The following is a 23,703-nucleotide window of genomic DNA, read 5'->3' on the forward strand; positions in this document are numbered from 1 at the left end:
TTGTGTCAGCTGCTTATCTGTCTTCCTTCCAAAGTAGACAAAGACACACAGGTACTTCCAGATCTTGATTCATACTTTCCTAACCAATGTCTCTTTGGTAGGATGAATGATCTTTTGAAGGTAGCTTCTTGAGGGACTGGAATAACCTACACTGTGGCATTAGGAGCAGAAAATGTGTGAATTTCACAGCAAAATCTAGGTGAGATGAATCATACATCAAGAGTAGACATATTTTTAACATATTTTACTTTTTAAAAGTGATTCTAAACAAGATTTGATAATTACTGATAACATATTACCAGTATGTCAAAAACAACTTTTTCTGTGATTTCAGTTTTCCACTGGGAAGAGACATCTATCCTGTATTTAAGCAGAATCATTTTGTGGTGATTATTATGATCTCAAAATAGTTATTAGACAAACCTGATTAATTTTTGGATTGTCAAGGATGTCATGGTTTAACCCCAGCTGACAACTAAGAACTACCCAGACATTCACTCATTCCCCCTGGTAGACCACAGTAACTATTATGAGGAGAAATATCTCTCTCCCAGCCAAAAATCAGTACAAGGGACAAGACCCTTAAGGTTTTTAGAGAAAAAGTCATGATTAAACCATGTTTTGGACTCATTTTTCACCTAGCATAAACCACTGAGATCTGTCCAGCAGGTTTTTAGATATGGATCATAAATCCTAGGTAGTGGCATTTTCCTGTCATTGCAAGAATGATTACATTTTTAGAGTAATTAAAGGAAGATGCCCTATTTCTACAGGAATATTAGTTCCCAGTGCACTTTTTTTTCTTATATATATTTGAGGAACAGGTGACATTTTTCAAATGTTGTTTATGCCTTAATTTTTGTGATCACAGATTGTCATTTAAAATCAGGAAAGAATAGTAAGAGCATAGCAATAACGGAAAGGTGCTACAGGAATTCTATAGCAGCTGGTAGATTATAAAAGTATGTGATTCAATTGTTTACCTTTGTTTACTTTTTTACCTTTTGTTTACCTTTTCTACTTATCTTTTGCAGCCATAAAATTATAAAGGAAGGAAAAGCAAAATTGCAGATTTTTCTGTGGATCTTGGCACCCAAAGTAACTGAAGAATTGCTAAATCAGATGTTTGGAAGAGTATGCTCAGTTTAGAAGACAAAGAAAACATATTTTTACTTTATTATAATCATAAAAAGGTTTACAAAGATAAGAGAATTGAAAAATTTTAAAAATGGAATAGATAAAAGGAAATTTACAAAATTATCTGTGAGCTGAGTTACTTTTATTTTTTCAAACTACAAAATACAAAACAAACCCAGAAAATCTTCCTGTTTGCCTTAGCTATTTAGTTTGCAGTTTGGGTTTTTTTGATTCTTTTTGAGTTTTTTAGGAGGTACCTGTAACACATATGGAAATAATAACTTTTAATGTGAAAAAAGAAGAGAGACAGTAGAAGATTCCACAGCAGGAGGCAATGTTGCATACAGATCAAGAACTCTTTTACAAAGGGTGCATATTTTCTCTTTCTTTATAGTGTCAGCATTGGGGGTTTGTCCTTTAAGATAGGTAACCAAAAGAAGATAATCAGTGCTACTTCATTATTTATCCTTAGTATGAGCAATCTTCCTTTTTCAATTCTTTCTTTTCCTTTTTTCCATCCATTTTCATTAGCTACTGGTCAATTGTTATTGGTTTCCTTTGTTCCTGACAGCGTTTCTTATTGCAAGTTTTCTGGTTCCTGCTGATTTTGATTCAGTTCTCACACTGAGAGGTAACACTTGTACTGGATGCCTGAGCCATGCCAAAAGCTTTCATCTGACACAGAAAACATACCTACAAAAATGTATTTTTATAGTTCACTATCCTTCTTCACAGTGGTTCTTAAATGACTGGGACAAGAAAATAGGTCACAGAAATTTATCTTATATAGAGCCATATAATATGATTAAAGCAAAGTGTTACTGATACATGAGATGAGTTATCAAATAAAACACAAATGCATAGTTTCAATCTAATTTCATCTTAAGTGCTAAACAATTTTCCTTTCAATATTCAGTTAGTAAATGTAAATACACAAATGGCCAAACCAGTACTACATTTTAGCTACTGCATCAACGAAGAACTTAAAAACTCTATCATAGAGATAATGAAACAACTTTATCTGCTGAATACTAAGTATCCCATCTAATCAGTCGTGGAATGTTTGTCTATGGTTGCTGAAGAGCAAGGAAGCTTTACAAGGTAGTTTATACCCTAAATTAAATGCATGAAGTAGATGGGATTACCTAGTCTCTTTGTCTTCACTGATTCTATAAGGAGTTTTAAGTTGGTGTCTAATAGTACATGTATTCAGCAATATAAAATGCTGTGTGATAGACAGTCTACTCCTAACCTTGTTAGACATTGGTTTAGCACTTCACACCACAGCCATCTGCAAGATGGATGCACTATGATTGTGTGTCATTTGCAAAACTGTTTCAGATCTTTTGGGTGAATTCTGCCAGTCTTATTTACAAGAAATTACCCTCACACATAAAAAATGCCCAGCTTCTACTTTATCAAAATACATGATGGTCTTGTAAAGCAATTAACTGTTAAGCACTTACATAACTATGGTTGGCATTCTCTTATCAATCTGCAATGTTTATATGGGTTCAACATTGGGTCTTTTGAAGCACAGTGAAGGAAACTAGCTAAGATTGCCTAAAGAACATAAAGGGTCATAGCAGCTGTGATGATCATACTTCTCTCCAGACACAAGGAAGGATATTTTGTATGCTGATCTCTAAATTGAGAGATTGCCCAACAGAAACAGTTAAACATTCATATGATGAGATAAATTTCAGAATTGTTCTGAAATTACAATTGAAAATATCTTTCAACATGTCTTTGTGTAGGCTTTCTTGGAACAAAGATGCCTCCTTAACTTTCACAACAGAATCAATAAATAATACATTGATGTTAAAAGCCACTAACTTTAGTATTTCTCCTGTCCATTTCAACCTCCTGTATAATTAAACAATAAAATGAATCATAGAGCTTAAGATTATTCATTTCCATATTTTTGTGACTTTCAGTCTGTGTGTAAATATCATAATGTGAATTTTTAGAGGAACTATTTAGGACACTAATTTAGAAAACATTTAAAACACGAAATGTTTTACTAAATTCTCTGCAAGTTCTCTTTCTTTTTATCTTACCTTTTAGATCAGAGCTTTCTTCGTTTAATTCCCATTTGCCTCTCTCATTTTCTTTTTAAATTGATTACTTCACCAATTTACTAATGGAAAAAAGTTGCCTCAAGTAAAAAAATCAAAATCTCAAACCAAGTTCAAGCCACTCTTTGAACTGTGCATTGGACATCAATTCTTACTGAATAATAGCTTCCCATATACTTTACTTCAAGATGTTAAGTATATTTTGTATTGGACAGTTTAAAGAATTAACACGACTGGGATTGTTAAACACTATTAGTAGCCTGTCTCTGCCAAACCAGAGAGTTAAGGAAATATTACTTAATGAAGATTTGCCCTTTTCTTAACCTGGGAAAGTAAAAGACAGGTTTTCTTCTATGCTTTACATGATTAGCCACAAACAGAGAAGGATGCTGTCATTTCCAAGTGATGCTCATTTTCCAAACTGTGCTTCCTATAAATGTAATTCCATATAAAGTACCTGTCCAATTCCAAAATATTCAATCCAGAATATTCTGTCATAAGAAAAGTCAATATTTTTGATTTTTATATTTTGGATTGAAAAGTTCTGTTTGTGTTTCCACATGTGTCATTAGGTCTTGTTCTTTAGTTGTCTATGCTTCCTGATAGGATTGCAGAGACAATGCTCAGCACAACTAACCTGACTGAGCACAAGGATTTTACTACCTGCTTTTGCCAAGAAAGATACCTGGCTATGCTCATCTTTCAACAGCTGTTTAATAGTACTCCCCAACCAAAAGTAAGCCATAGCCATAGCTTTACTAAGGAACTCTGGAGGAAATCTGTCAGGTACAATGAGCTCTCATATCTCAGAGAGTTTCAAGACTTTCATGGAGACAGGTGACCAAGGTAGAAACATATTAAAAAGAATTTTGTCATTGTCCAATCCATGTGGGATTGGATCAAGGCAGGAAGAAGGAACCAAGGAAGATCAATGTTTGTGGACATTTTAATTTGAAATTTGAAACTATGGTATTTGGTATTTGAAATTTTTGATCTAGTATAGTGTCTCTCTCTTTTTAAAGGCAGAAGTCACTTATTGAACACATTCCCCATAGAGTAATAATTGACATCAGTCTTGAGCTGTACAAAAGACACCACAAAGGCATTGCCCTAGTAGGTCTATTTGTGAAACTCTGAAGGGTGGTAAAAAGTGATTTATTTGACTACTGAGTACATTCTGGTTTTAGATAGTTAACAATTACTTGATATAAACCTCCCTTCAAGTTTTGTATAAGATTAAGGGGTTTTGTAAGGGTAGTATGGACTACTGACCATATTTTAACTCTATTCAAGCTTTATTCAAAAGTTTAAAAGAAATATTGACAAGCTTTCAGGGGATTGTTTTCACATCTCTAAGAATGCAGAGAAAGCAATAGACTTGTCTGCCTGGATCTGCTAATAAAATGCCATAATATGCCAATATTTACCCTCATCTTCATCAATTAGTTCTAGGCAGTTTCACACTGAATGTGTTCACTTCAGACAACCCTTTGCTGACTGTTCTGAACACATATTGGTGAGATGGATAAAGAGGTGTTTTAGGTATTTCCATTACTGTTTGCCTGGCAGGTGACAATAAAATGAATAGCTCCTGTGTGGGGAGGAGGTCACACAGTAAAAGCTCTAAATATGTTCTGACACAGCCTTTTGAAAATTGATGTGATAATAGTGAGCATTGGAATCACATCCATCTATAGTTACTTGTATACTCATGTTTAATTTTTTACCTTTATGCTGATCAAAGCCTGAGATATATGTGCAGTTTGAAAATGGTGTGACAGACCAATTTGAAATAAAACAAGCTGTATGCTTTCTGTGACAACACAGTAGGCATGTAAAAGGGAAAAATATGTTAAATTAAAGCACGTTTTTCCCTATAAGCAAGTGTTACATATTTTTTTTCTGGTATTTGTAAGGGGAAAATACATTTTATGGATGGAAACATTATTATTACTATTGCTATTATTACTACTACAATTATTTCCTTTCACAGTGTAGATTATACATTTTGTTTCATGGTGATAAATTTCAAATTTTATTGCTGTTAAGTAAATAATTTCATTGCTCAGGGGAGGTATTAAAATTGGCAGTTTCTTCTAAGCATTTCTCTTTCACTTAGGACTTTCAGAACCTACTAGAAATGAAAACATTATGATGCACATTTTATATTTATTATTCCTTTTATTATTTACAATAGTGATAATTTTGAATAATACTTTTCTGTGGAATTCCATTTTTTTCTGTAGCGGTAATGTAAAGCAAAATCCAAGGTCCTCTCTGTGAAATTGAAGTCATTTTTTCACTCTGATAGTGCTTAAAGTTTCCATTTTTCCTGTTTTGCTCTGAGTGCTTATTGAGTAGCTTCATTTAGATAATCCAAAAAATTTATAGACCTTATTTATATTTAAATAAAAACAAGTATTCAAGGGGAATAAGCATATTTATGGACTATACAATTACCTGACTTTTATTGACTCATGAATATTATTACTTTGACACTAGGAAGTTAATATTCCCTAAGGAAAAGAAATGTATTTCACCATTAGTCAAGAAGAAAATTTTTTTTTGTTTAGTGTTCCAGTGTTTAACAAGGTTATTGGTGCTTTAATATACCTTATATGCTAATGAAAACATGTAGATGAATATATAAATATGTAAATAATATTTAAATAAATCCACATTATAAAGGCTGTAAGGATTAAGTGAGCCATAACAGGTCAGAACAAGCATATCTTTTCTATAAGTTCTTTCTATTTTTACTCAATTTTAAAGGAAATTTTAGTTGCTAAACATTTCCATATCATTACACAAAGAATAGATTTAAATAAAATGTTCTTTTTGGGGCTGACTGGAATTTGTCTGTGCTACTACACAATTTGAAGTAGCCATGTTTCTTCTGCGATATAGATGTACAAGCAATTTGGGTCCAAATGAATATTTTCACTTCTCAACTTAGAAATGAAGTTGATTAGTTTTGGATTTTAGTATTTCTAACCTTTAGGCACACTGCAATCTGCTATAACCTTGGGTCTTAAATTTAGAGGCCAGACTTCTTATGCATAGTATAGAAAACAAGGTGTCTGCAAGTAAGATTCGCACAAAGCTAACAGCTGTTCACAAAATGAGAATGCCAAGATGTGGGAACAGTCTAAGACAGGTATCAAGAACACTTGGTATTATATATTCATAATAAAGTATCCTCTTCAGGAAAAAAATATCCAGTTCCAGTTCAGCTGTCTCTAAAATCCTCTGCTCCACAAAAACTCTTTATTTTACTCTGCAGTTCAGAGTTCAAGGAATTAGGAGAGAAGAATCTGTTTCCAAACATTTTTGCTTGTTGATTTGGAGTTCTGATTTGATGAGAGGTTTGAAATCAGGTCTGCCTTAATTGCAAATAAGTATTCTAATCTTTGTGGTACTGGATCATCTTTTGTGAGTTTGTCTTGAAGCAATTTTATTGTGTATAAATAATTAAGTATACACTGGCATAGGAATGGAAAGAGAGGTTTCCAGTATCCCATGGGAGTACCCTAATCATCAAGATATTGGATATCCTAGCGTGAACTTCTCTCACTATACAATTGAACCTATTTCTCTTTGTATAAATAATTAAACCAGATTTTGAAGCAGAAACTTGTAACCTGACTTTTCTGTATCCCAAAGGAGAACACCAAACAACAAGCTGTACAACCAGGTTTGCAGTTTCTCCTTCTCTTTCTCAGTCCCATTGAATGTTCAATTATTTAATAGGGAGGGAAGGAGTCTCAGCTGGAAAAAATTGCTAATCATACTAGTTGGTAGTCTAGATGTAAAGAGCGCTTTGGAACTTTAACTTTTTTAAAATTCAGCTGTCTTTATATAAATTGGACAAAATAGGAATTTTATGATCCTAAATGACAAAATCTGTTTATTTCAGTTTCCTCTAAGTAAAATCTCATATAGCTCAGAACTGAGCTGGTAGGAGGGAGGAAATAGTGGAAAAGACCTTGAACTCTCCCACAGAAATGTCTAAACGCATAGTGATTCTGAAATCGTAGAAGAGCACCTTCAGGACCCACAAAAAAAATTTAAGTAGCAGAAAGGAAGTAAGGAAATGTAAGCAGAAACTTATTCTAAAATACTATTTTTAAAGATCAGGTGTTGTATTCAGTACCTCTAAATATATGTATTGAAACTATGCTTCAGTAATTTCAGATTCTTATTGATTTGAGTCTATAAATTGTAGATGAGTATATATGTATCTCAGTAGGAATACCTGGAATACAAGCAGGATTTTTGTACAATAAAACATAAATTCTGTCTGTGAATGTGGATGAAAAAAGAAGGCATTAGCAAGCCTGAACAAAGAGAAGGAAGTACTCAAAACTCTAGTTTTAAGCAATTGAGACTGATATATGATTTTCCAAAGCAGGCCAATTTGGTTGGCAGCTTTATATGTATCAAACTCATGTTTAATTGTCTAAGGAGCAAGAATTTACCAATCCACCCATTGTAAAATGTAAAATATGAAAGATGAAATTTTAGGCACAGGTAAAAATAGAAATTATAGCTGCTGCCGAATGAATTACAGTTGCTAACTGTGCTTTGGTCTGAAAAATTGCCAAAATAAAAGGGAATTTCATATCAAAGTGATTTAGGGTCTACTGAAGTCAAGATCCTTGTGATAAAGTGACTTTCTTGTCCTCTGTCAAAAGAAGAAAAAACATAAACCACATTCCTTTAGTGAAAGTACAGGAGAACCAAGTTTCAAGTCAGGAGTTCAAGTGGAACCCAGCCAGCAAAAGATTTTGACTTGAACTGAAAGAAGCAGAGTTTCCAGAGGAGATTGTACAAGTGAACTTACTTCAGATGATTCCAACAATTCTGGAAAACAAAGAGAAGTTTGGAAATTAACTATTGATGATAACTTATATTAATTAAATTATTTAATAATGAGTGTGCATCCTATCTGCAGTTAGTGCTGGGCGGGCTCACTAGCCCAGGGGGCTCACTAGTGGTTGAAATTCTGAAGGTAGCCAAGAAATTAATTACTAAATACATAAGAAAAAATGTTGTCACAGACCAGTACAGAGCAAAAAAGAACAGTCTGGCCAACCTCTAAACTACTTAGCTTGATTGTTGACTAATACTGTGGTAGTATTCCCATGGGGATCAATGAGAGTGGGGTAAAATAACTCTAGAAAAACTCCATGAAGAGCAGATACTCTTCAACACTCAGACTACTTATTTAGAAGTACCTAGGATACTTCTGAATAAGCTCAGTATTGAAAAAAAACTAATTTAAAAATCAACCAAATCTTCTAATTTGCTTATTCTGTTTATTTATGGTGGGGTTTTTTTTGTTTTTTCTTCACTAGAATATTTTTGGCTGAGAACACATTAAGTTATCGCTTTTCTTCTCATTTTTCCATGTTTACTTTGAGACTGGGAATTATGTATATGTCTTCCTCACTACTGGTGCCACAAACTGCTGCGCAAATTTTGTGGCAGGATATTACACCATGAAAATATCACAGCTTACCTTTGAAGAGGCAGACTGAAGTATTTAAAAGCCAAAGTTTGACTGCAGATAGCATGCAGAAAAGAGTCACAATTAGAAGAAGTGCTCTGGTAATGGTACCCCCTAGACTATGTCTGTACACATGTTTGTGTTTGCACATTGTATAATGTAAGCCTAAAATCTTTTAGAAGTGCAAGAACCAGCAGTTGCCAAAATAAAGATTTTCATCTCTGTTTGGGCTCATCTTTGGATATGGAAATTGCCTTCAGTTATCCATGCTTGTCGCATTTGCTCTATAAGTTTCTGATGTTCTCTGCAAATACATCACAGTGTGCATATTCAAAATATGCAAAAGGCCCACCATGAGTGCTGTCTACCTAAGTCACAATTTTAGCTGAGGACAGGCTATGGCTGAACTATCCTGGCTTCCTGCCCATTTTTTGGAAAGCTTAGTTGGAAGGGATATTACTGTAAAAGTTCTAAAGTTTTGGAAGTCTTGTCTACAGATGAGATTAATAAGTTTTTAGTCTATTGTAACTGTTGTCATCTTCCAAGGAACTTAGGCTGAGTTTGTGTTTTGAATGTGAATATATCAACAATATTAACAGGGGAGTGGGCTTATAGAAAACTTTTACACTCCCTTGTTAAAAGGCAGATATGCCCATCATGTCACCTAGCTTTAGACACATTTCAGCTGTCCAAATTGAGCTTCTATTTATAGAGAATGGCAAAAATCCTGACAAGCTCTTGCCATCAAAAAAGATGTACTTCAAGAATATGCAAACTACGTCTATATGTGGCCAACTCCAGAAAGCCTTTAAAGAAGGAGTTACATCACAGGCCTATCTGCAGTGGTCCTGTGGACTGGTAGGCAACTCAAGTCCTTGTCTATGGGAGATAACTAACACAAAAGTTGATATTACCTGCAGAAATAAAAAAAAAAAATTGTCAAGTCCTAGAGTCGGCACATGCATGAACTAATCCTATATCTCTCCTGCATCTTGATTAATGGAACAGATGGTGAATATCTCATGGGCTGAGGAATTAAGCTGTATGGAAAACCGATCCCCTTACATCCTGAAATGTATCTGCTTTTTGTTATTGTAAAGAAAAATATTTTTTCCCTATTACATAATAAATTTATGAGTGAAGAGGCTTCCATTTTATTGATGGTCTCTTAAATAGTGTTTTTAGGTACATAAGATCATTATATCTCTATATCTTTGTGGACCCTTCTCTCTCTTTCATAGCATCATAGATTCATAGAACTCTTTGGTTTGAAAGGGACCTTAAAGTTCATTTAGTTCCAACCCACATGCCATGAACAGGGACACCTTCCACTAGAGTAGGTTGTTCAGAACTGTCAAACCTCATATTAAACAATTTCAAAGATGGACCAACTTGTCTGGGCAACCTGTTCTAGTGTATCACCATTGTTATTGTAAAAAATATCTTCCTTATGTTTAATATACTCTCCTTCAGAGCACATCCATTATACCTTGTTCCATCACTACAGGTCCTCGTAAAAAGTCTTTCTCTGCCTTTTTATGATTCCCTTTATATAATGAAAGCTCACAAAATTCTCTCTCTAGAGCCTTCTCTTCTCCAAGATGAGCAATGCCAACTCTCTCAACCTTTCTTCAGAGGAGAAGTGCTCTAGCCTTTGGTAATGTTCTGGCTCTTCTCTTAACCCATTCCAACAGGTCTACAGTGTTTTTTTGCACTGGGAACCTCAGCTGGAAGCAGTATTCCATCTGGGTTTTATAAGAGTGAGTACAGGGGTAGAAGAGTGCACGGAGGGAAGGAATAAAGTCCTGTTGTCTGGTTATAGAGGTTTTTATAGGGAAACAAGATATTTTTGGCTGAGGTCTCAGCTTTTTGTGGCTCGTAGGTGCTACTGAAATACAAATAAATAACAACTGGGTTAACAACATTTTTGTATTTTGTTCAAGACATTTTATCAACCCAGCTAGTGACATGAAACAGTGTAGCAGTTTTAATGTTTATGCAAGAAATTAATGATCTCATCAACATAATCACTGCAGCCACCTTTTTCTGCAGCAGCTGTGTCATCAGAGCCTCTTTAGTCATATAGATTATAGCAGCAATAACAGGTAACTGCTGACAAAGAGAAAAGGACTCATAGAGGATGATGAACTTCTGAGGTTATAGGAAAGTGGTTAAATGCTTAACAGGAAATATGGATGCCAAATGGGAAGTAAAGTTACATTTCTGCCTCTTATCTAGTAAAACATCACAGGCAAATGTTTGATTTATAGCTTGATGTTCTCTGATTTTTTAAAAAAATTGTCTTGACTTTGATATTTTTTGCCTTTCCTAGAATTAATGTGGATGTTATAATCTACATAAACAAATACATATATTCAAAGCCTGTATAAATAAAGAATTTTTTGAAAAATATTTCAAAATACATCAACAAAAATAAATAAATTTTATATGGAAACTCTGACCTTAAGCTAATGTTTCCTGCCAGTCACATTTCTTTTTTTAAACTGAAAATGTTCCAGGCTTCTCCTCTTGAGCTTTTAGTTCTGGGTGTTGTCAGATGGCATCCTCAGGACAGGTACAGGGACATGACTTCTGCATTAAGGAAGGCTGCTTTTGAAGTATAGCCACTTTTTTACAAGGTCCAGCTGCTCCTCATTATGTGAGGGCATTGTTTAGGTTGGTTTATTGAGTCCTTCCCTATGAGCATTAGGCAGAAGAAAACTCTCCACTGGCTGCTTCCCAAGATAATATTTTTCTGTGCCAAAGAGTTGACACAGACCTTATGTGGTGGGATGAAGTAGAATCATGACTATCATCAGAGTTAATAGGAGTTTTACCATTTTCCTGACTAGATATAACATTTCAGCAAAAGATTTTGGGGCAATTTTTTCCCCGATAATTTGTTAGTTTAAGCAACAATCTTTTTTCTGCATTTCCTATGAGGCACACACTTTATTACACTTAGTAGAACAATAATCACAAAAAATGTTAATGACTACTTTAAAAATACAATCTTAGGGTTTTAAAGGTGAAATGAATAAATTGTGTAAGTGTACATGCTTTGTTTGATTTGACTTTGGCAAAACAAGGAATAAAGATGAGAAAGTTAGGTAACAATAATAAGAGTAATAAAACCAAATTTCTAAATTCTGAAATCACAATGGTGCTAGTACACCACAGGGCTCAGTTTTCATCAGTGACTGGAGAAAGCACCCCAGGAAAATTGGCAGCCACAGCCTTCTCTGCAGTCTGCACTGCAGATGTGGTGCTCTGAGCAGTGGCCCAGGCTGGGGCAGGCTGGCTGAGCCACTGTAGAAAAGGACCTGGGTGTGCCTGTGGCCAGCAGGATGAACAGGAGCCAGAAGTGCCTCGGTAACAAAGGTGGTCAGCAGCTCCTGAGCTAGCAGGACTTTTCAATAGGTCAAAATAAGAAATGTTATTCTGCTTTACTGGAAATTAATCAGAGGTTTTTTTGTCTGAAGAAGTAAAAAAATGTACAGGACAGTAAATAGCAGCCTTCTGATACCTCCTAGTAGGTAGCCAAGAGATTGGTCAAGAGATAGTCAAGATTTCTACTCAGGGACTCAGTGAAAGGACCAGAGAGACGGACATGAATTGAAATAGAAGAGGTTCTGAGAGCCTAGCTAGGATAAAACAAACCAAACCAACAAAAATGAAGCAAAACAAAATCACTATCAGATTTAATAAACTTTTGTATAGGTTGCCCAGAAAATCTGGGTAACTCAAGGCTCTTCTGAAAAAAAGTTCTAAATCTCTTGTCTGAATTTAGAGCTGTCTCTCTTTGAGAAGGAAGGTGGATTTGGGTGACTTGTCAAGGTTCTTTCCAGTATGAATGATTCAGTGATTCCACAGTTTTTATAACTGTTCAGTAAGACCAATTTGACTCAGTAGCATGAAATGTCACGTTGTACTGGTACTCTGAATGATTGTCAAAATATAAGCTGAAGGAAATCAATGAAAGTTGTATGCGTTTATCTTCAGGAATAGCTGAGTCTAATAAAGCAGCATTTATCAATAAGCTCCAGGCAACACGGCATTTTTTAATATAAATATTTTATCTATTCTGTCACCTTTGCCTGGGATGTTTCAATTGAACTAGAACTGAAAATTTGATTTTCATTTCCTCTTCTCAGAAAGATTACATATGGCTTCCTTCAAATTTAAGATGATTTCTTATGGTCTATATAGATGTAAGGCAACTCATTCTTGACATTATAGAAACTAAATTAAATTTTAGCTGTCAGTAGTCTTTGAAGTGTCAGTTTTACTAATACCTCCATGTGTTTGCAGAATAAGTTTTTTGATTAATTTTTAAATTCAGAGTAAACCTATATCATCAATGCCAAATGCTACTGTGATTTCATACTACTATATGCTTGTTGTGTTCAGATAAATACTTGGCATATGTACATTGCAAGACAATCCAGCCTTTTGTTCTTTTATGGACTCTGCATACAGCAGAGTGAGATGCACAGGTTTGCAAGGACAAAGGGCTGAGCTAATATCTAGATCCAGCACCTGAGGCCATGCTATGAGTTGTCACCTATCACATCTGAACTGGGACATGAGTTGACATTGCCTGAAGTTCTTTTCCTAAGGCTCATTGAGTCACATTACCTCACTTTTATGTCCCAGAAATCTCATCTACTTTGCTCTGACTTGGGTCTTTGGACATCCTCTGGACCTGGATCACCACTAGCATATGTTTGCATCTGTTGATGGACTTGTTTCCAACATCTGGCACTGCCTGCTGTGCCCATACCCTGTGGGCCTGTGCTCCTTGGTGGAGGCACAGGGCAAGCTGGGTTGGACCTGTCCTCCTGGAGCTGCTGGTTCTTGCTGCTCCCTGGCAACAAATCCTTCCCTAAGTAACTGCTAAGTTTATATCCTGAGTGGTGTCTAAAAGAGCCCATGGGGCCAATTCTCAACAGCTATCACAGTGCAGATGACTCACAGCTAAACAAATAAAAATAGACCATATTTCTGGTATCAAGAGGTTTCTTCATTTTTCTGTCAGAGACTGTGTCCAATATTTCTGACACTGAGTCATAAGTGAATGTCCAGGAAAAAGAGCAGGACAAGGAAAGCAGAGAGTTACAATTTTTCTGACACAACCTTTTAAAATTTGTGTCTGATATGTTTGAGACAAAGGTTTCTCTGAATCTCCTCAATGAATTTGTACAATTAGTTTTCAAACCCATGTAAACTTTTCATGCTTATCATGTCTTGTTATAATGAACTCTAGATTTCACCTTTTGTTTGCAACCTGCCATATTCTTGCCTACTTTTTGAGAAACTGGGGATAAGGAATTTGTCTCCTTCTCTTTGCAAACAAGACTTTGGTTCATCCCTTTTTGACAAACAAGGCCAAAGAATCTGTGTGACTTCTATTTGCATGGTACTCACACTATAGCTGAAGTTATCCCATTTCCTTCCAGTTAAAGCCCTCCATGGTTATAACATATATCCTTTCCAATAATGTTCTTTACTTTCAGAGATTAGCTGCCAAATATTTATAGCTGTTATTAATTTATGTTCTGGTATAACAAGTTTCATGTTTTATTCTCTGTCTTGCTGTATTAACTGCACAATATTTGGGGATTTTTGCTAACTTTTTTGTTTATCTATCCTGAACAGTCTTCAAAGAATTATTATAACTTTTATCTTTTAGTTTTCCTATGGAAGCAATATCCAGTTCAGACTACTCTTTCCTTATACACTTGTAATTTATTGTCACTGAATGTCATCTGCATTAGAGTGGTAATTATTAAGAAGTCTTTCTACAGCTTCCCATGGACATCATCAAACTTTATAAACTTGTTATTCCCACCATTTGCTAGTCCATTTATGACTTTTATAAATAAATATACTATTCTGTTCTGTGAAATGCTTCTTGAGCCAAGTTTTATATGAAGATTATTAAAATTTTCCTTAAGATCAGTTTTTATGGGTGAAGGAAAATTAACAATGAGAACTGGCATGAAGCAAAGTGGAGAATGAATGCAGTAAGTCTGTAACAGTCTGCTTTAATTTGTGTTTTATGCACTGAAATAAGAGAAGTAAGATATTAAAATATTTAAAATTATGATAAATGGGCTCATTTACAGAAACACATATTTTAATATCTCCTACCATGTGAAGTACTAACATTATTGAGATGCTTTTCAAATACACTATCCAAAGTTACTTTGTTTGTAAAAAACTTATCATCACATTCTGAATTTGAGAAATCCCCACATATTCTAATAACTTTCTCCTGATGGATGACAGAACTTATTTTCCTTGCAAGGATTTTAATAAACACCTTTTAGTCAATTGATAGTCAATCTCATTGGTTGGATTGGTAGAAGTACCTAAATCTGTATGTAAGTTTAGCTCATGCCTAAAGCTGAAGTTCAGTGGGCACATTTCTTAAAAATATAAGAATATCAGCATTTCAACATTTTTTATTGTTTTACATAAAACCTTTGCTTATGTCAGTGACTCCTTACCAGAGGTGTCTAATTCTTCATTGTCTTGAGATCCTGGACACATAATTTAGTGCTTATTATAAAACTTAAGCCCTGTAGTACACAAGTCTTATATTTTTTCATCCTTTGGAATAGAAAAGAACTTCTAGAGCAGAATAGTAACAAGTATTTCCACAAGGGGACATTCTATATCCTAGTTAAATAGAAGATATTATTAAAAAGATACCTTGGGAATATCTTAATCCAATGGTGGTCCAATTAGTGTGGCAATTACATGATTAAAGAAAAAAAATAGTGAAAATAATCATGATTAATATATGTCCCATTTAGGAAGTTTTGCATTGCTTTATTTCCAAAGTAAATGCAGAATAACATGAAAGCATGCAAGTGTAGGAAGATGTGTAGAAAAATTAAATGTCATTTGCAAATGTGGGAAGACAATTCTGTTGTGATACCAGAAGGAAGTGGAGATCAAGTTGATTTGTATTTTGAGCTAAAAATAGCTTCAGAGATTCACAGAATCAATAGAAAGGCTTGGTTTGGAAGGGACCTTAAAGATCAATTGGTTCCAATTCCCCTGCCATGGGCAGGGATGCCACCCACTAAATCTGGCTCCTCAGGGCCCCATCCAAGCTGTCCTTGAACATTTCCATGGATGGGTCATCCACAGGTTCTCTGGGCAGCCTGTTTCTGTGCCTCACTACCCTCAGAGCAATTCACTCATCTAATTCACTCATTTAATCCAGGCCTCTTTGAGTTTAAAACCATTCTCCCTTGTCCTGTCACTATCTGACCATGTAAAAATCACTCCTCCGTTTTCTTACGAGCCCATTTTAAGTATTGGAAGACAACAATGAGGTCTCCTCAGAGTCTTCTCTTCTCCAGACTGATGAACCCCAACTCTCTCATCACCATGAAACTGTTTCTGTGTTTTAATTTTTTGCAAGATGCAACATCTTTAATTATCTCTTTCTAGTAATTTTTAGCCATCTTCCTCTAGACTTTTTATTTCTTGGACAGGCAAAACAGACTAGTTGATAGCATATATTTCTTTTCTATCTTTGCAGTTATGTGGGCTAAAAACAGTTTAACAAGACCATTAACAGCAACTTCATCCATAAATAGCATCCAAGGTTTTTATAAGTTAAGAATAACATCACTTCTCTTTGGAGTTAACACATAATGCAGTACTGATGCATCATTATGATCCCTGAACTTCTTTGCAACTTGCAGCTTCTAGAGCAACCCACAGAGGAACTGAAGACAGAGCACGATTTTCTATGTTTCTGAGGCTAGGTTAGGAAAAGAACTGCTCTGAAAGCTTATTTCTCTTAAAAGGTCTCTCATTGAAATTGAAGGGCTTGCTGCTACTCCACCATCAGCTTGAATTTCTCTCCATCTAGGTAGTTACCAGCAATAATGGATGCATTTGTTTACAGTGATATTGCTCTCTCTTCTGAGTCACTACCTGGAATGTCATTGTGGTGCAAAGTTTCTAATACAAATATCTATTCTCCATTTATTTTTATTCTGTCATGAATGTCTCAGGTGAAACTTAAGAAACTAACTTACTGCTTAGAGGTTTTTTACTTTTTGTAGTATAAAAATTTTTTTGCTTCTTTCTCTCTCAATTTGTAAATTCCTATTTTGAAATGTTTTCTCAGACTTCTAACGTGCATTTAGCTGACAAACATGAAAAACTGAATTTATCTTTTCTAATGACAATTACAAAAGAAAAGCAGGATTTTTCTTTTTTTCTTTTTTTTTTCCAATAGAAGATGCCAAACCCTTGCAAAATAGATGGTGCAGAAGTTTCATTGTTCTTCTTACTTCTTTTAAACTTATTTTGATGACTAAACACATTGTGACATGCTGGTAGCCTTTGCTGATAGTATCAGTCCTTATTCTCTACATCTACAGAGCAACTTTTGGATTTTCAGGTTTCAGGATGATGGAAATCTGCTTTCAGCTTCCAAAGACAGAACTGTTTGTGCAAAAGCTCTTTTAACTCCTTTAATGAGAGATGTCAAAAATGAAAGGATATACATGGTGTTCACTTCAGATAAAGGTTCAAAATACCTGACACAGGAGTTTTAAAACAACTTCAGAAAACAGATGGTAAAAAACCTGTCAAAGGCAGTATATCATAGACCAATTAGAAAATAGGTTAGAAAAAGAAATCACCCAAGTTTGCTTGTAAAGAAAAACATATTAGAGACATTTTTGCACTTTTCTTATCTATGTAATATGTTTTTTATTAAAGTTCACACTTGATTAAAATTACAATGTTAGGTTTGCACATTTAAGCTATAACATTTGGCAGTATGAAAAACATTTGGCCTGATATAAGAATATCAACATTTGCAGGCTCATGAACAGTAGCTTCTGGGAATAAAAACCAAGAACACAAGTATCTGAGAGAGAATAATAATATAAATAATATTAAATAGAAAAATGTTAAACTAAATAAAAAATTCTGTTTTAATGACTGAATCTGTTTTTCACTTGGAGACTGATTATTTATTAGAGTAACCTATCCACAGTTGATACCAGAGACAGTCCAACAATAAATATCATAAGTACAATAGAGACACTTAAGAAAGCTTTTAAAAAGCTAACTTTTGCCATAGAGTTATAAAATTGAGAAAGGAAAAAAAAATACAATAACTACAGTTTAAGAATTTTTTAAACTTTCGAAGACCTTCAGTTTCTATCATGCATGAATACATTGGTTTTTCTACAGAGTTAGATCCAAGACTTATGGAAAGCAAAAAACCATTTTCACCAGCTTTTGTAGACTTTGATTACTGGATGCATTGTGATGCTAAACCTCATGTATTAATGTTGCATGTAAAAGCTGCATTGCATATGTGTGGATTTTGAAAGTAAAAACAGCAAAATAGATTTTTTTAGAAATTGTAAGTTTATGAGTCTATAAATATCTAATTCTATTACAAATATGTAATCCCATGATATTCCATGTGAGTATACTTACAATTCACATATATTGATTTCATGACTGTTTTCAGTCTGTTATCTGTTTGCAAGTTGTAAAATTTTACTGTGCATTAGTGCTTGTGGTATTGTTTTTTGCTTTTTTTAGAGATTGAATGAACATTTTAAGAATTCATTTCAGAGGGTAAGCAAGATTGGAAAATTTCCTTACTCATGTAAAGCTGAGTTCTCTTGTTCATCAACTCTTTTCAATCATGTTTGAACATTCAGTAACAACAGAATCCCTTTAATAATAACAAATTGAATTTAATTTTTACCCGCTGCATAAATGTTGCTCCTTCCTCCAGAAACCTATTTTAATAAGTTTATGCTATTAACTTCCTAAATCGTATTTTTATCATTAATTCTTTGCAAACTTCTTTTGCAAAGAACTTCAATAGCAGGGACTTCAAAAGTGTATTAACACCAAGGCAGACATGTGCCAACAATTATAATCTGCTGAAAAATGTCTTATCTACCAATTTTGTCCTTTAGAATTCAAAGATCTGGTTTTGTGGAAGTTATCTCTATACCCACATTGATTTGGTCAATATTTGGTTCAAAAAATGGGGAAAAATCACAAACGTTTTAACTCAGGCATATTTAAAGTGAGTCTCTTTAGCTATTATTTTGAAAGAAATATGTTTTACCATTTTTGTTGGGAGGCAATATATTTTTTAATAAACATATGGAAGATAAAATATATTCTTTAATCCAAAATATTTCCAGTAAACCAGCAAAGTTACAAGAGTTCAAACTGCTTCAAGAGCAGTCATATGTATATATTGGGTATAATTTGTCCTCATATAAACCTATACATTTTTGATCTGCCCTCTTTTTCAAAGCATAAATCACTGAAGGCAAATCTCTACATTTTCTGCTTGGAGCTAGTTCTATTGCATTACATTTCCTGCTCACTCAATGTGCCTTTCATCTTCCTTTCACATAGGTCTCTCAAGTGAGTAGAAAATGTTGTCGATATTATAACACCTGTGTTATACACTGAGCAAAGAATAAAACATTTCTGTGGTTCCCAACTGCCACTATAAAAGTGAAACTACTGAGGAAAATGTACTTTGGCAACCTGCTTATCTCAAAAAATTAAAATATATGAAACATAACAGAGAATCAGAAAAGACCAACTGAATAAATGGTGTCCTTCATAATCGAGATCTTAACATGTAGGTGATCTTCCAAAAAAAAAAAAAATTGTACCAGAACACTTAAAGATAACACAAGAAAGCTAAATAACAGCTCTTTTATGGCACCAAAGGGAGCTTTAAGCCTTGATTGCAAAGCTCATTTTTCCACCTATAGGACTATATGTCACTGCCTTACATTCGCAGTGTGCTCTATTCAGCTGTCTCTCCTGATGAACAGACACGCACAGAAGATCTCTATTTGGTGATGATTCATCTTTGCCATCTCACACAGAATCTCAGTGCCACTTTATTTCCTGTGAATAATTTTATCATGTTTGCTCTAAGGTGAACTGTGATTCATGGATGTCAGCATTTCTTTTTCTTCTTTTTCAGTTTAGCACTCCATTACTTGCGCCCTTCAAAAGCATCGCTATGGCACAGTTTGCTCAGGCAGAGCAGCACCCTACTGCTGTCGGGTGCAGGTATACTGGGAAATATGGATCAAGAGTTTCCCCTCTTTTCAGAAGGAATAAATAAAGTCAAAAAAAATAGAGAAAACGGGACTGAGGTTAATAAAATTTTTTCTTGAAAATCAAGGTTTGTGATTATGTGATTAGTAGAATGGATGTGCTAAAGCTATTTGCTGTTGGAATTACTTAGAACTGAAACTTCTATTGAATAAAAATGAGGCTTTTTATAAAAAAAAAAAAAAAATAAAATCAGGAGAATATTGTAATAAAAAATGTGTTATTAAATAACCACGTAGTCTAAATGTTTGTGATTGCTTTTGTTTGTATGGCCAGAATAGAAAGGTGATATTCTGAAAATCAAAAATCCTCCTAGGAATATAAAAATGATTGGAATAAAAGCAAATAATTGTGTTTATAAATTTCTTTGCGTTCCCCAAGAGGCACTATGGTCATTATTTATCTCTTCTCAGCATTCAGTCTCAGATCTCTAGAAAATTGAGAGCCTTTTTTTCTCTACAAAGGAGATTTGAGAGCAGGTTAAGAACAAGATTCTGACTCAAGAAGACTTAAAAATCTTGTTAAATTACCTCTTCTGAGTAAATTTTTCCAGATGAAAAGAGAGGTTGTGATGCAAATTGACTTTTCATTATATGGTCTCTACACAGTGTGGTTGTGGTCATACCCTAACCAATGAAGATCTGCCTCCCAGCTGAGGTAGTAACTTTTAGACAAGCTATCAGGATAAAACCTCGTTGTTCTTCTGCAATTACTGTGTACAGATAAGTGCTCATAACATCCTCTCACTGCCCTTAATTAAACTATTAGTAGATACTGCAGAAGGTTTTCTTTGTGTAATGTATACGTACCTTGATGGCAGAGAGGAATTATCCCATAGGAGGGCAGTGAGCAGTGCTGCCCAGCGTCGCCTTCAGTGGCAGCATTCCATTAGTAATTGCCTGCTTCCTAAGCTCTACTTAGATCTTACCTCAAAAGTGTCTCCTTGAATTCACTAAAGATTTTTTATTTTTTCTGACTGATTTTATGTTTCTTATAATGATTCTATTTCTCATAATGAAGCCCTTGCAGGAAGGCTTTCTAGTATTTTCTGGGGGGATTTTTTTTTTTGCTTAGTCTATGGCTTAGGACATCCAGACATGAAGATAAAACGAACATTTCCCAATGTGCGTGGATCTGTACAGAGAAGGATAAAAGACTTAAAGCCATAACAAGGAGTGAAACAAGCTGCCTAATCAGAGTCACTTAAGCCTTCTAACTCTAAAGAAAATGTTTAACCTAAAATATTTAAAGTTTCCTACTTTATTTTGCTGGCTAGACTACCAACTCTTACTGCTCACCCTTTTCTACTATATAGATGATAAAAATGGAATGCATGTGCTTAGCCTTTCATATTTAAAATGAGAATTTGCATATGAGGGCTGGCTTCGACAACTAAAACAAAGTATTTATCCCTTTGTTCCAGACATTAGAACAGTTGAATTGACTTTTTATATAAATGGCCTAAAGCATCTTGTGGATTAAATACTACATAATACAAAGTTGAGTAGGGTTGTAAGAATACTCTGGCTATTCAATTGAAATACTCAGATATCTTTTTAAAAATCATAATTACAGTAATAGCTATGTCAGTTTTGCAGAGTAGCGGAACAAAAATACACAGAAACAGAACAAAGGATACAGCACCACTGATAAAAGCCTATGCATATTTTTTCTTTGGCAGATTATGTGAAATGAAACATAAAATGATGAAAAATGACACTTAGAGTAGGACTGTATAATGTGTCTATCTTCTCTTTTCTTTAGAAATTTATGCAAAAATATCATCGCATTTACACTAGGTTGCCTAAATGGTAGCACTGAAGTTGAATCTTAAATACTGAAATATTAAAATATCACTGTATATTTTTGAAACTATTCAAGTGATTTTTGACAGAGGGTTCTGCATTTAGTGCTGCAACTTTCAGTGACCATTGTTAAAACTCTCGTATTTTTTATTTTCAGGCTGTAGGGAATCAAGTCATGTATAAAGACTTCTTTTTCTTTTAATGCTGTTGTCATACATAGTAATAACTCATCACTCATTAACACCTTCAGAAAAATATATTTTGAAGACTTCTTGGGACAATTTTACACAAAATTTCAAACTCCAGAAAAGTATGAGCTAAGTTCCAAAATTAATTTTAAAAGTAGCATCTTAGGAAAAAGTGATATCTACAAAACTGAATCTAAGCAAGAGATCATGAATGCTTTCTTATTCTGAGCTTTTTGTATTTCTTTTTAACTTTGTTGCACTGCTTATATTAAGCTTGGTAGCATGAATGTCTCAGCATTTCTGCATTTCCAGAATATATAAAGACACCTTACCTACACAGACAGATACATAGCAGAAATAAAATGTAGAAAATGTTGAATATTTTGATTTGGGCTGTGTTTTACTCCAAGTTATTAAGTACATCACGATAAATGGGGAAGAGTGAAAGATAGAACAAACTGAAAGATAACCATTAAGGTTTTACATACACATAATAATACACATACACAACATACATATGATAATCAGTGAGTTTTACGTACACAATTAAAATTCCTAGGTGACAATGTCATGATGTTTCCATAGACTTTTGAAGACAGATTATTTAACATCATTGTTCAGGAAAAAGGATGGATCTAGTAACTGACTATGAAGTATACTCTTTTTATGATATGCATCTTGATAATGGCTGATATGCAACTTTATTATGTGAATTATCTCAGTATTTGGGCAATTTCTTTTATTAAGAATTCACAAAATGTAAGTTTTTGGAGTCTCAGTCAGGTGAGGCTGTTGAAGAGCCACAAAGATTGATATAGTAAGGAACTTTGGAGTGCAAAAACTCTAATTGTCCATTGACATTTGAATTAACTGACAAAGGGACCAGGGAGATGAGTTATTTCCTTACTACTGCTTCAAAGAGTTCCAGGTTCATGATGATCATGAGTGCAGAAACATGATTAATTCATACTCCTGTGACATTTGGCTTCATCTGATATCCAGGATTCAACAGGCAGAAGTGCTTCAGTAGGCTGAATTTAGTACTATTGAGTTATATTCCAATGTAAATTATGTTAGAACAAGAAACAGAAGAGAACAAGTTTGTGACCCAGGTCTGTAAAAGTGTAAATATCTCCTCTTTTTCCCTGAACTCCTTCCTGTTTTCAATTAACACTAAATTAATAAAATGAAATGTTTGTGCCAAATGTTTAGGCAGATAACGTGTCTCCATCAAAAACAATATCTTGAGCTGAATTAAGTGGATGAATATCCTGACCTTGTCTCAAATTCAGTTCTTCAAGATAGCACTGCTATGCAACCCCTCTGTTTTATGGCAACAGCCTCTTCTAAATCCATAAGTAATGCTGGAATTTTCCCTAAAGAAGGATACTGATAAAGTAGCAAGGAAGTTTTATTTCTCGTGTCAATTCTATTGTTTCAGTAACTGCTGTCAAATCCAAGACTAATTGAATCCTTCTTTTTGTCCTTTCCTTCAGCTATTTTCTTTTAAACCATAATAATCCACTCCATAAAAATCAGTTAATTTATTCTTATCCAAACACAGAATCAACTTTTGATCCACAACAATTAATTTCAGTCTGGTTCCAAGGTTAGTTTGTTTCTCATGAACTTGGGAGTTTGGCAAATTGTAGAAATTAAGGTTGAATGATTAGCAACATGCTTCTTATTTTTATCTTTCGCACTGAATAAATGACTCATTAAACACTTTAGGCCCCATCACTGCCTAGCACTTAAACACCTTCTCACATTTAAAAAAGCCAGAATGTCTAAGACAGTGAACTTAAAATCAAATGAATATTTATATTTTACAG

This window comes from Molothrus ater, chromosome 5 (genome assembly GCF_012460135.2).
Source record: "Molothrus ater isolate BHLD 08-10-18 breed brown headed cowbird chromosome 5, BPBGC_Mater_1.1, whole genome shotgun sequence".
NCBI classification, from domain to species: domain Eukaryota; kingdom Metazoa; phylum Chordata; class Aves; order Passeriformes; family Icteridae; genus Molothrus; species Molothrus ater.